Source organism: Cavia porcellus, unplaced genomic scaffold, assembly GCF_034190915.1.
Source record: "Cavia porcellus strain 051 isolate PalLab524CR breed Dunkin Hartley unplaced genomic scaffold, mCavPor4.1 scaffold_28, whole genome shotgun sequence".
In the NCBI taxonomy this organism is placed as follows: domain Eukaryota; kingdom Metazoa; phylum Chordata; class Mammalia; order Rodentia; family Caviidae; genus Cavia; species Cavia porcellus.
Window position 1 is genome coordinate 30,667,199 of NW_026947511.1, and position 14,146 is coordinate 30,681,344.

Here is a 14,146-nt window from a genome sequence, read left to right on the forward strand (position 1 = left end):
ATAAATATTTTCCCCATTTCCCTTTATTTTTTTTCCTTTTTGAGACAGAGTTTAGATATGCAGTTCAGGCTGGCCTTGAACTTACTTTGTAGCTCAAGTGGGCCTTGAACTCACAGTGGTCCAGCAGCCTCTACCTCCTGAGTGCTGGGATTACAGGTGTGTGCCACCACACGCAGCTCTATTTTCTTTTGCTATGAACTAAAACTCATGTTCCCCAAGTCTTGTGTCCATCTTTGTCTTTTGATTTATCAGGGTTCTCTTATGCAAAAGAAACTAAACTTTTGTTATCTGAGTTACAGTTTTTTAAAAGTTTATTTTTAAAAAACATTTTAAGTCCTTTAAGTTTGAATGTGCGTAGTCAATTCTTAGGTACTAAAATTTTAAGAACTGTATTATTTATGAAAGTTGAGAACTATTTGTAAGTGTTGCTAACTGCATTCAATGATATTAGTTCTAAAAATATCTGAAGCAAATTTTTGGGTGATTAGGTTAGAAGCATTCCTTCTTGTGGAGAAACAAATTTCAGTTAAACTCTGGAAGAATTTTCTATGATTAGATCGGCTTTACAATAGAGCACAATGGACCCCACCCCGCCTTTTTTTTTTTAAACTGAATCTGTTATTGGAAAAGGAGACAGCAAACCTTTATCCAGGTCATTGCACTAAGTAGGCACTATTCAGTGATGTTGAATAGATGATTTCTTCATCTTTAGAAGATTGGATTAGCCTCTAAGAACTCTTTACATGTTTTATTTAAAAGTATTTCTCTGTCAACACATTGAGTTTTAGATAGCTGAATTTATATGGTTACATTGTTTATAGTTTTATAAATTGGGTCATATCATGCATTATTTTCTGGGTCGTGTTCTTTTCAAATAGTAATGAGCTTCCTCTAAGCTGAAGAATAGCACTCTAAATCGTTAGTTCAGTGACTATACCACATATTATTGTATATGGTGTTATCTCATGGAATAGCTTTATGCTATAGCTGATCTCTTATGATTGAATCTCTTATGAATGAATCTCATGGAATAGCTTTACCTTATAGCTGTTCTCTTAGGATTCATTTGTTTCCAGTTTTTTGTGTTATTGTCATAAGCACCTTGTACATATTTTTACATACTAGTGTATTTATTCTATAATACAGGCATGGGATTACTGGTTTTAAGGACATATTCACATGCATGCTTAATAATTATTGCCAGATTGCTTTCCAAAATCAACTTGAGAGTCTTTCTAAAGTTCTGTGTTGTATAATACCCTAAAATAAAATTATATTGTCTTTTTATAATTGTTACGTTTATTCACTTCTTAAAGAGAATCTGTCTAAAGCATTGTATCACACAACCCCCCCCCCCCCACAGAGTCTTATTGTGTAATTCAGTAATTCAGATTGGCCTTGAACTCAATATGTAGACTGGCTTTGAACTCACCAAAATCCTCCTGCTTTGGCTTCCCAGGTGCTGCTGGGATTATAGGGGTACACCACCATGCCCTGCTTTCTGTGTTTGGATGGCTATGTAACTTTAAAACAAAATAAAAGGTTTTTTGGGGGGGGGGGTCAAAACTGTAGTTTACATCTTTAGAACCAATGTGATATCTATTAGAATATAGGTAATAGGTAAATGAAGTTGAGAGAAATTTTAAAATCTAATTTTGAAGATGAGGTTTGGAAAATAAGGGCCTTTTTAGTAATAGTTTTTTTTTTTTTTAAATTGACTATTCACTTGGTTGAAAGGGGGTTAATTATAAGAATGTCTTTCCCTAGTAGTCTTTTAGCTTGAACAGATAAATATAGAGCACCAATGTTCAGAGAGGGAACTCCATAAAAATTGTGTGGGTAGCTGTTGTAGTTTTTACACAGCAGATAACATCTAGAATAAAGAACAGATGAAAATACTCATTGAGGATTAGTGTTCTTGAAACATCTTTAAATACGGTGTTTCCCAAGCCTGGCATTCAGAGTCATTCATAAGTGTGCTCATTTTGCCTGACATTTCCCACTCAGCTCAACACAGTTCTCCTTAATCTTGTATTTTTTCTGCATTTGCCTTATTGCTTGTTAGTGCCCTATTTTTGTTTTCATGCTTCAGAAGACACATGTCCCTTTCTACATCCCCAATTGCAGATCCCTGGTGTATTCTTTCAGTATTTCATAGACTTATCTCCTTCATAAAGCTCTTTTGATGTTTTGGTTTATCGAGATCCATTTTAGCTTTTCACTCCTGTAACACTGGTATTTTGAATTTCTTCCAGCTAGTTCCTGAGCATATCTTTGCATAATAGTAAAAGTCTTCTTTGTTTCCTTGGGTGCCACTCTTAATGTGAAGTGCTATTCTAAACAGTTGATTTACAAGAATGACTAAGACATTCAGTGTGCCTGTCTTCATGGAATGTATGTTCTCATGCGGAGAGACAGTGAATACATGAAATAATTAAGAAAATATCATATAGTAAAACTCAATGAAAAAATTTACCAAGAATGAATCAGAATTCTCAGTTCTGAATGGCAGAGTCTACTTAGCGTAAATAGAAACAAAAATATTTTTAAGGTGTAAGATTGAAGCCAGAGAATCAGTCTTGAAGTCTGCTTCGCCAGAAACAATGGCCAGATTATACCTCAGGACCGAGTTATTAAAGATCGAACTGCTTTTGCCACTGGGAACAGATAATAAAACCTGTTCTGCAGTTGCTGAGCATGAGGTGCACCTGCTGGGATCTCTGCCATTCCCATTTTTGAAAGAGCTGATTCTGCTTGGTGTCTCCATGTTGTAGTTTGCTTCAGAATTGAAATAGCATGTGGCTGTATTTGACTGACAGAACATAGGTCACATACTTTTCAGGAGAGGCTGGGAAAGTGAATTTTTGATTTCTGATTCAGAGAGACAGGCTTTGAGATGAGAAATTCCCCAAACAAGGAAAGCCATGTAAAGGTATTGAATAGTTAAAAATCATAGGAAATTTGAAGTTAGAATTGAATAGTCAGAGTTAGCCTCTCTAAGGTCATGATGCTCAAAACCGACACACGACAAGGAGAAATCCAAGCATTGGTGAAGAGTATTTCAGTTGAGGGTACAAGTGAGAAGCCCCTGGTTTGGAATTGGGCAGGGTCATAGATAGGAGCTTGACCTGTTGGAGGAAGAAGAGGTTGGCTGAGGGGACTGGGGAGGGTGTAAACAATAGGAAGTGTGCAGGATGAAGAGACTCAGGAGAGGAGATTTTAACAGTGAGGACACAAACCTTAATGTCCTTTGTCCTCCGAGATGTTCTGTTAAGAGCAGAAATGTAAACAGAAGTGTAGGGACAGGAAAGGCATTTTTGTGTTACTAAACCTCATTAGCTGTGGGTATCTGGAGTGACTAAAATTATTTATATGTTATTCAGGAGGAGAACAGCAAGAGGAATCTAGCAATCTAGCAAAGATAAGAAAACTAGAAATAATACTGTCTAGTAAGCCCAGTAATAAAGTCTTCTGTTTTTATTTCATGTCCCATCCTGGTGGACCTTGAAAGAAGCCGTTTCTTTATTCTTTTTACCTCATTGTCCAAAAATGTATATTACATAAAAATGTGTAATGTATATTTATTCATAATGCACTATTTTTCTTGACTGCATCAGAATACAAAATATAGTAGCCACAGATAGATACTGGGAGATCTATCCTGTTGAAGAATTGCATTATAGTAAAGTGACAGAAAACTACTTTTTAAAACTCCTTCAAAGAGAAATAAGGGCTGGGGCTCTAGCTTGCAGCATAAGCATTTGCCTCACAAGGAATTAAGATTAAATTTGCCTTTGAAATGCAGAATAATTACCCCTCTGAATAAGTGAATTCTGCCTCTTGTTCACTCTGTTTTCAATTTCTGACACTTGGCTTCTAAAACTGGAATACATAGCCCAAGTTTATTTAGTCCCATCCTACCACAGAGTGGCATTTAGATTTTGAACCATAGATAGTAATTGTTTTTTCCAACTCAGCACTGGTGACATTTGTGTCAGGTAATTCTTCGTGGCCAGGAGTCTCTCTGTACATTTTGACCTGTATAACAGCATTCCTGGCCTGTACCAAGCAGATGCAGGTAGCATGTCTGCCCTCAGCTGTCATAACCCAAAGTGTCTTTAGACATTGCCAGATACTGTCTGTGTTTGAGAACTTAGTGCTCTATCTATATGGGTTTGGGTTTCTTTTAAAGCTTGTTCTGTTTTCCTTTGTGATATTGTCTGATGCTATACCTTGTTGGTCTTTGCAGAGCATGCATTCATGTGAATAGTCTTTGAATAGCTCTGTAACCTAAACATCCATGTTTTGCTTTGTTTTGTTTTGAGATGGAGTCTCACTGTGTTGAGCCCTGAACTTCTGGGCTCAAGCAGTCCTTCCACTTCAGCCTTCTAAACAGCCAGGACTGCAGATGTACACTGAGGTTTTTCTAATACTATTTTTATATGATCAGATAATGTTTAATCAGGAGTGTACTGTGGGCAATGTAATTGCTGATTCTGAAACCAGAATCATTGTTCCCTTTTTCATTGTGCAGCAGTAGTATAGTTTCTGAATTTGACCCTGGCCTCAGGTGTGAACTCTGATTAACTAAGCTGGTTGTTTTGAGACTGCTGGACACAACTTATTAAAGGATTGTTGAATCAGTTTCGTATAAAGACAGCCAGCATATTATTATTATTGTTATTTTTTGAACTGGGAATCGAACTCATGACGTTGCACTAGCCAGGCAGGTGCTTGTGCCACTGAGCTAAATCCTTGGCCCAGCCAGCATTTATAAAATAATGCAGAGAAAGCCAGAGTAATTGTACATACTGAAGACATTTTGTTTCTCAGGATGTTTGTTTGTTTCACTTGTCTGTATATGTGTGCTAAGTCTTGTAAAATACAGATGTACACTGCATAATTACCCACACCATGTACAGCAGTTGTCTCATAAGATTATAGTGACATTGTAGCTGTCTTAATTTGTGTAATTACATTCTACGTTGTTCACACAATGATAAAATCACCCAACTGCATTTTTCTCAACCTATTCCTGTTGTTAAGCAGCTTATGACTGTTTATTTCTTATTGTGGCTTTTACTTCAAAAAGGAAGTCTTGGATTCAACTAAGTGTGGTAATTTCATTCTTGCCGATGATTGACTCAGGAAACAAGGTAGAAAGCAGTCTTCACATGGAGTTTCCTTACTACAGTTTCTGATTCTGGAAAGGGCATTTGATCTAAATTGACCCAGTCAACTGAAGCATAGGCTGTCAGCGAAATGAATTCCTGTTCTTCTGCCTCCTGTGTACACAGAAGCTTGTGAAACCAGTACTACTGGCCACCATCTTAAACCACAGAAGGAAACAACTGATGATATTAACCACAGATGTAAGCTGGCAATCCAGGAGGCAGTTTGGAACTGGTGGACTCACCCACTTGAAAGCCTACTGCTACCTATGATCTTCTGGAGATACTACATTTCTGAAGTGCTTAAACCATTCCGATTTTGTCATTCTATTTTAACTGAAATGGTACAGACTGATGAGTAGAAGTGAAGGTAGTCATGTTTTCAAATGTTAAGTGCAGGGACTTATGGATGAAAATTACACTGACTCCCATTTCTCATTCATTATTAACTAGAGTTGGGAATGATTTACGACAGGTCTCAAAACACCTTTATTTGAATATAATATTTAATATTTATAGAATTTCCTACTTTACAAATCCTATTTTACATATAAAAATCTTGTTATTTAAAGGCTTTCTTAGCCAGACAAGTTTTGTTTTTATTTAGCTGTTTTGAGATTTACCTTTACAATTTCCTTTTCGTCTGTTCTCAGAGATTGCCTGTAGTTCTCTGCAAGGTATTCAAAAAGAAAAATTCATTTGCCTCATTCTTTTAAAATGCTCCCCTCTAGAATAGTTAAGGCTATAAAGAGTTAAGGTTAAGAGTAAGGATGTTGGGCAGTGAGAAAATAAAAATTACTCCATGTGTTTAGACTGAGGATTTTTAACTCTAGGTGTTCTTGTTAGCACTAAGAAATGGATACTGGACAACTATGGCTGTCCCTAACTTCACTGGTAAAGGCTAGTGCTCTATTTCTCTGTCTTTCTGTCTCTGTCTTTCTCATACACTGTATTGAGGAACAATTCACAAGGTATAACTTTCACTTTTGTAAAGTATACAACTCGTTAGTTTTAAAAGTATTGACAGGCAGAGCATGTCTATGTCCTAGCAATCTGGAAGGCTGAGGCAAGAAGATCACGCATTTGGGCCAGGCTAGGCAATTTAGTGACTTAGACGGCTCTGACTCAAAGTAAAAAATAAAGAGCTGGGGATGTAGTTCAGTGTGAAGTCCCTGGGCTTAATAGTGTGTAATAGTCTGTAATAGTGTGTAGGGAATGAAAGTTCTACCATCATCATCATTTAATTCTAGAACATTTTCCTCACCCCAAAGAAACCCCCATACCCCAAAACAGCACCCCCACTACTTCCTATCCAGACCCCAGCAATAACTAATTTTTCCTATTTCTGTGGACTTTCCTTTTCTGGACATTTCATTTGAATGGGAGAAATGTAATATGTGGCCTTTTGTTACTGGCATCATTCATTTGTTAATGTTTTCAGGGTTCATTCACTGTGCAGAATGTTTTAGCATTTCATTCTTATTTATTGCTAAATAATATTGCATTGTATGGATATGCATGTATGCATATTTTGTTTGTCAATTTATCAGTTGCTAGACATTTGTGTTGTTTTGCATTTTTTGGCCATCACAAATAATGCTGCTATGTATATTTGTGTACAGGTAGTTTGTGGGCATATGTTTTCATTTCTCTTGAATGTGTTTTATACCGATGAGCGGAACTGCTGAATCATGGGATAATTCTGTGTTTAATTTTGTGAGGAACTTCTGAACTGCTTCCCAAAATCTTTACACTATTTTAAATCTCACCAAAGTGTGTGAGGGTTCTAATTTCTCTGTATCCTCATCAGCACTTATGTATCCCTGACAGTTTTTTATTTTTAGCCTGCCTAGCGCAGTCTCACAGTGATGGTTTTTTGTTTTTGTTTCTGGGGATTGAACTGAGTTTTTCACACATAGATGAGCTCTAGGACTGAGTTGTACTCCTGATTATAGCTTTGATTTTCATTTTCTTGTTAAATAATGTTGTTGAACACACACATTTATGTGCTTGTTAGCTATTGGTGATTAATAAAATGCCTAATTAAAATCTTAGTCTGTTTTTAAACCAGGTTTTTTTTCTTCTTATTGAGTGGTTTAAGAGAAGTATGTTGGGCAGGAGATATGGCTTAGTGGCATAGTGCCTGCCTGGCAAGCAGGAGGTCCTGAGTTTGATTCCTGGTACCAAAAAAAAGAAGTCTTTGAGGTTTTTTTTCTCATTATGAACAGATAACTTACTATAAAAATCTTTCCAGGAAATCAGTAGTGTGTCATTTTCAGTGTCATTTAGACTGTTTTTTTTTGGGGGGGGCGGTGGTGTTCTGAGGATTTGCTCTGAGCTACATGCCCTCAACCCCATGCCATTTTAAGTTTTTTTTTTAGTGCCAGGGATTGAATTCACGGCTCGCCTTTGTCAAGCAGGCACTTACGCTGCTGAACTAAACCTCTGGCCACCATTTTAAGTTTTTTGTTTTTTTTTTAAGCCTACAGCACCAGCTATTCCCAGGTAGTCTCCCATCCAAGTACTAATCAAGCCCGACCCTGCTTAGCTTCCAAGATCAGACGAGATCGGGCGCGTTCAGGGTGGCATGGTGTGTATACACCCAGTGGAATACTACTCCACGTGAAGAAGGGTAAATTTGATTTTCCTTCTTATCTGCAAAAGGTGTTTTTCCCTGTTTCCTATCTGCCATCTATTTTGTTCTGTAAATTTACGTAAGATGTTTAACATTCTGTGTCTGACTATTTCACCTCGCATTATAGTCTCAGGGTGCATCTGTTTTCCTGCAAATGACTCAAATTTACTCTTCCTCACGTGGAGTAGTATTCCACTGTGTGTACACACACCACATTTTATTCATCTGTTCATCAATTGATTCAGCTGTTTATTATAAGTTGTGCTGCTATAAGCATGAGTCTGCATGCATCTCTGTAATATGTCTTTGACTCTTTTGGAAAGATATCCAGAAGTATATCTAGGTCTGTCATACTCCTTAAACACTCGCTCATCAAGAGTGAAGACATTGCTCTCTAGGGTTACAAGGAAAGAGCATCCATGAGACTAAAATGACGATTTTGAATGTTTTGTCTTTTTTTTTTTTTTTTTTTTTTTTGGTCTTTTTCGTTTTTTATCGTTACCAGGGATCGAACTCACGACTGGCTGCTTGCAAGGCAGGCGCTTATGCCGCTGAGCTAAATCCCCAGCCCCTTGAATGTTTTGTCTACATTTAATGGAGTTAATGTAGGTATAATCTTTTAGTAAGCACATTTATTTCTCATTATCTGATTAACCATAAGTAGGAAAAAGATAATATAAATCGAGCCTATAAGAGATGCTGAAGGAAAGGGAGGGAGGGACGTTTAGCAAGCGCACAGGCTTTCTGGCCGTGTTGGGTTTACCACTTTCTCTTTGGCATACTGCGGGTAAACCACATTCATCCCTGTCAAGCTTTTCTCACTTTAAAATGAAAACGTCTATTTTGTGAAGTGTGAAGATAAAGTGATACAGTGTGAAAAGTGGTTAGGCTGTGCTTGGTTGTACCTGTGATATAAGATGTTTCAAATGTATATATATTGTGGGGGAAGTTCAGGTAATGGTAACTAGTTTAAATTGGAATATTTACTCAATTTTGACAAAATTTTCTGGTAATATAATTTCATAGAAGGTATGTAAAGCATACCTTGACCTTTTTCTAAAAGGATTAATTTTTCATTATAATGATGAAATATGCTTTTTGAAGTTACATTTTACAAAATTTAGAAAAGAATAGACAGAAACAGGCTGTAAGTGGAAATGTGACTCAAGAAAAAACATGCTCCTTAGAAGTAAATAGCAGTGGTGTTAATTGGAAATTATGAGTAAGAGCACAATGAAGACTATAAAGGCAAATGAATGCTACGAAAGAAGTTTCTTCCTTTATTCAGTGCTGAAATGGACATTTACAAAAGATCTACTGAGAGACTATATGTCATTAAGAGTTCTTGGACTATTTTCAGAAAGGGATCAAAATGAGATTAGGTTTCTAAATGTTTAAAAACGTTTTCAAAAACTATGAAGTAGTGGGAATAAGTAAAGGTAAGACTGCTATTTATATTCAATGATGTTAACACAGATGGCAGTGGAAGTATAATTGCTCACCTCTTAGACAGTTCTTTTTTTTTTTTTTTTCTTTTTTATTGGTACCGGGGATGGAACTTGCGACTGCCTGCTTGCAAGGCAGGTGCTTATGCAGCTGAGCTAAATCCCCAGCCCTGAGACAGTTCTGATAAGGAATCTTTTTTTCTTTTTTTTTTAATTCAAAGGATGGAAGTGATGCTAAATGCTAACAGTAAGGGATTGTCTAATTTCAATTTTCAGTAAAAAGTCATGTAAGGAAGCATAGAGCTATCTCAGAAAAAATACATTCTATAGTACTTAGAATTGCAATATGAGATTGAGATCTTTAAGAACTCTTAGAAAATGAGAGAAGTGATGGAAAAGTGTAGATTAGTCTTCTGCGAATAAGAAAGTAGATTTCAGACCAAAGAATGCCACATACATCATCAGGATTCTGAGTATTGAGGTGGGGGCTGGGGCTCAGTGGGATGCTTACCTGGCATGCTAGAGGGCCTGGGTTAATCCCAAGCAACACACGCAGACACACATATGCGCATGCACACGTGTGATGCACTCACACATGCACAAAAGATTTGTGAAGAAAAGATAGTTGTAGAATGTCCTCATTTTCTTCTGAACAGTGTTATGGAACTGCGTGAAATGCTATAACCAAGCCAGGCAATATGATAATACTTAGCCATTTGTGTCAAAGTGTGCCTCATTTTGCTGAGTATGGTGATGCAAGACTATAAACCCAACACTCAGGAGGCTGAGGCAGGAAGGAGCGCCGTGAGTCCAGGCCAGGTGAGGTTACATAGCGAGTCCAAGGGCAGCCTGCACTACAAAGTGAGTCCTGGTCTAAAAAAAAAAAAGTGCCTTATTGGAACTGAAATGTGCTGTAAGGGTAAAATAAACTAGGTTATTTACATGTTAAACTTTTTAAATATTGTGTTGAACAATATATGCTACTAAATTGTGCCTGTTCTTTTTATTAATGTGGGAACTAGACCTTACATATGTGGCACACATATTTCTATCGGGTAGTGCTATGCTTTAGACATAGGAATATTGCTATTTTTGAAAAATTTGAAAATTTCAAGTTAAGGGAGTAGATACTAAACCAAGATTATAATACTTTCCTTATAAACAAGAACTGTGTATTTTATACCTAATTTGGATTTACAACTGGTTGAACAGACCCCCAAATAATCCTAATAAAAAGGATGAACATGTGTAATGGTGGAAAGTTCTAGTGTTAGTGACCATAGAAACAGCAGATGGTGGGAAATTGTAGCAACATGCCAGACATTTTTTAAAAATACTTATTTTTTAAATTAAACTTTTAATTTTGTAAGAATCATAGATTCATATGCAATTTTAAGTAATTCTGCAGAGAGATCAAGTGTGCCCTTAATCCAGTTTCCCCCACTGGCAACATTAACAGTAGTAAGATATGAGCATATTGACATTAGTGTAATCCACTGATCTTTTTGGGTTTCTCCAGTTTTACTTGTAATCATTTCAGTGTATGTTTCCTTCTAGGCACATTTTTATTGTTTAGGCTTCTGAATCCAGCACCACAGTCATGCTGTATTCCTTTTTTATCTCAGAGTAATATTTCAATCTTCAGCATTTTTGCAAACCTGTATATGACCTGAAGCTGGCAATGATAGTAAGCCCGTATTGTTATTTTCCAACTGAGATCGAAAATAGATATCAGAAACAAAGGATGAACTGCATTGATGATGTATTATTCATTGATATAAAATTTGATATAAAAGATTCCAAAAAAAATACTGTAATTTCAGATGGATGTGATGTGGTTTGATAAAAAGTAAAATGAAAATATCTGAGGGGGTTCAGTTTGTAGTGTCTTTAGTGTGAGTCACAGTATGATTTGGGCTCTACTAATAGAAGCATAATGACTGAGGACTATGATTGGCCCACAGTACTGAGTTCATCTCTGGGTACCTTAGTTTAAGGGTAAACATTTAAAAACAGAGGTGTGATGGGAAGGTAATAGCTACTCAGCAGTAGATAAAGGCAGGTGTAAGAGGAGTGGCCTGCCTTGAGAGATAATCACATACTTGTCACAGATGTTAAGGAGAGACTGGATGAACATTAGGCAAGAACATTGTAAAAAATATTTTAGTATCACTTGTTGGGGATCTGGAGGTGGAGAAGGTACTTTATGTGTAATACCATTGTGGATCCTCTACACTGAGATTTTATAACTGCAGAACACTGAATTTTTGTATTTTTTTAAAAAAATTTTTTGGGGGGTATCTGGGATCCAACTCACAACCTTGCACTTGCTAGGCAAGTGCTTGTGCCGCTGAGCTAAATCCCCAGCCCCCAGAACACTGAATTTTTTAAAAAAAGTGTTAATAGTGGTTGTATGACTGTTGCTGTTATGTATTTCTATATTTAATTTTACCTTTTACAATGAATATGTATTACTGTACTAAAACAGTTATAAACAAATACACTTCTGCAAATCAAAAATTAATATTAAAAAATTTCAAAAATATTTTAGTAAGTTAGTAGAAACCCTTTTAGTTTTTAAAACCCTTTTATAGGTCCTGGGTCTCGGAAAATGGTACTCCAAAGCGAAGGTCTCAGAAGCAGAGTTTCTCTGTGATCTTCTGTTTTCCTGGCTCATCCCTCATTTTCTCTCAATGTAGGCCACAGAAACTAGAATTCCTCTTCTCCAAAGCAGGTCATAGAAACCAGAACCCTTTTTCTCCAAAACCTACCATAAACCCTGAAAATATGACTAATTTTCTGCCACCTTTGTCTCCTGGGCTGGCCATAAAAAATATTCTCTGACCTGCTTCTTCTGAAGTAGTTCACACACCTCCGTTCCACAGGGGTCTTTCCTGGTGCCTGGGAGGAAGAGGCCAGGAAGCAGACAGCCTTGCCTGTTGGCATCACAACGTACCTTTTTATCCAGTCAGACTTCTACATGGCTGCCATGCTTACCTTTGGATCTTTAATCACTTAAAATTATGATCAAACTAAGTAGTTATTATTTTTCCTGTCCTTTCTTCCAGTCTAGAGGTTTTGGCCACGGCTTTTTATGATGGGCAAGAAGGGAATCACCTCCTTTTCTGCCCCTACACATGTATTGAGACATGTGTACATGTGGAGGTAGGACATGTGGATTTGATTTATTTTATTTTACTTTATTTTGCCTTTGGAAGACTAATTTTCTTTCTGTTTACCCTTATTCCTTTCTCTAGTTCTTTAGATGGTGAGAGAGAAATTTGGTTGGGCTTTCATAGATCATTTTGCTTGCTTAGATTTACCTTTAGCCTCCAGGTTTGGATCATTAGGTAACTAAGTATTGAGATCCTGACTACTTTCTGTGATTCATTTCCTCCCCCGGACTCCTGCTGCCTAGAAAACCCATACTGTGTAAAGGCTGTTAGTTCTAAAAGGAAATGTGAGTGGAAAAAACTGTTGTATTTTCTTAGGAAAATATTTCCTCTAACGCAGACATCGTTTTTTCCCCTCAGATGGAAACCAGAGACCAAGTGCTGGCCCTTCGGGCTGACTGGAAAAGCCAACACTATGACCCATCCTTGCCTCTAGGAGTTGTTCAGGAGAAATGTTGCTAGGCTGCTTCAGTAAATAAGTCGTAAACAGAAGCTCTGGGCCTGTCTGCTCCCTTCACTATCCCTAGTGTTAGATTAAGTTTTCACTTCTCTAAATGTTGTAGTTCCCTCACATACTTACAAAAATCTTTATGTTTATCTTATCTATCTATCCTTCTGTCTATCCTTTTATTGTTGCTTGAGTCAGGCTTTAAAAAGTTAAATGGGGGGCTGGGGATTTAGCTCAGTGGCATAAGCGCCTGTCTTGCAAGCTGGCAGTCATGAGTTCGATCCTCGGTACCGATAAAAACGAAAAAGACAAAATATATATATATGTATGTATATATATAAGTTAAATGGGGAAGTGACAGCAGTTGACTGGAGTGAGCATTCCTCAAGTTCTGCATTGTGATCAGGTGCTTTATTGTATTTTTTTAATTAGCAAATCTCTGTTTATTAAATAGGTACACTGATTAAGATTCACTATATCTGCATAGACTAGTGGAACTGATAGAGTTTATTATCTTAGAGTTAACCTGGACACTCATAGGACCTTTTCAAAATAAAGATACAGGTTGGTTTTTTTTTTTTTTTAATATTTTCTTAGATTATAAATTTATCATTTTTAAAATTTAATTTTAAATGTATACATAAAAATATAAAGTTGTGCCTGTTAATGGGGCTCTCACATGTTTTGAAATCTGTAGCATTTTGTCAACAGACTTTTTTTCATAGGCTTCTTTAGTCTTTGCTTAACAGTGCCTTTTCGATAATTTTTTAAAAGGAGGCGTGTAGCATATAGCCGTTTAAATAACATTGTTGCTATCAGCGTAGCACTGTTGGATGTTTGCCATAGTGGTGTTAGGAGAAATTGTTATGCTAGCATTTGGTTAAAGAGCTTTAACGGGCAGACTTTGTCTTCAATGTTTATTCTGGTTACAATTCACTACAATGTTCCTCAGAACTTTTTGGCCTTATTAATGAAAGATGTAGGGCATATAAGATGTGGCTTACGCTCTAAATGACCATAAACATTTGTCTTGAATGGAACTCTTCATTTATTTTCTCTAAACTTAGGGTTTTTTTCCCAACCAGTAGGAACCATAGTAGTTGCTAGTATCATGGTAACCTGCATAGCCCAAACTCTACCATAATCAGTTTGCATTCTCAGATGTATTTGCCTTTAGGTGTGTGTAATTTTTGTGTGTATGGGCGTTGGTGTTAAGGATTGAACCTAGGATGTCACGTTGCTAAGTGTACATCTTGCCACTGAGCTGTATTTCT

General features: G+C 36.8%; 1 protein-coding gene and 1 pseudogene across 5 annotated transcripts in view; one reads left to right on the top strand and one right to left on the bottom strand.

Annotated features, from left to right (window-relative positions):
• Nucleotides 1-14,146, top strand: part of Mcu (mitochondrial calcium uniporter) — a 193,247-nt gene that overhangs the window by 33,253 nt on the left and 145,848 nt on the right. The gene's annotated exons all lie outside the window — the stretch shown is intronic.
• On the bottom strand, nt 7,652-7,771 carry LOC111758005 (5S ribosomal RNA; annotated as a pseudogene).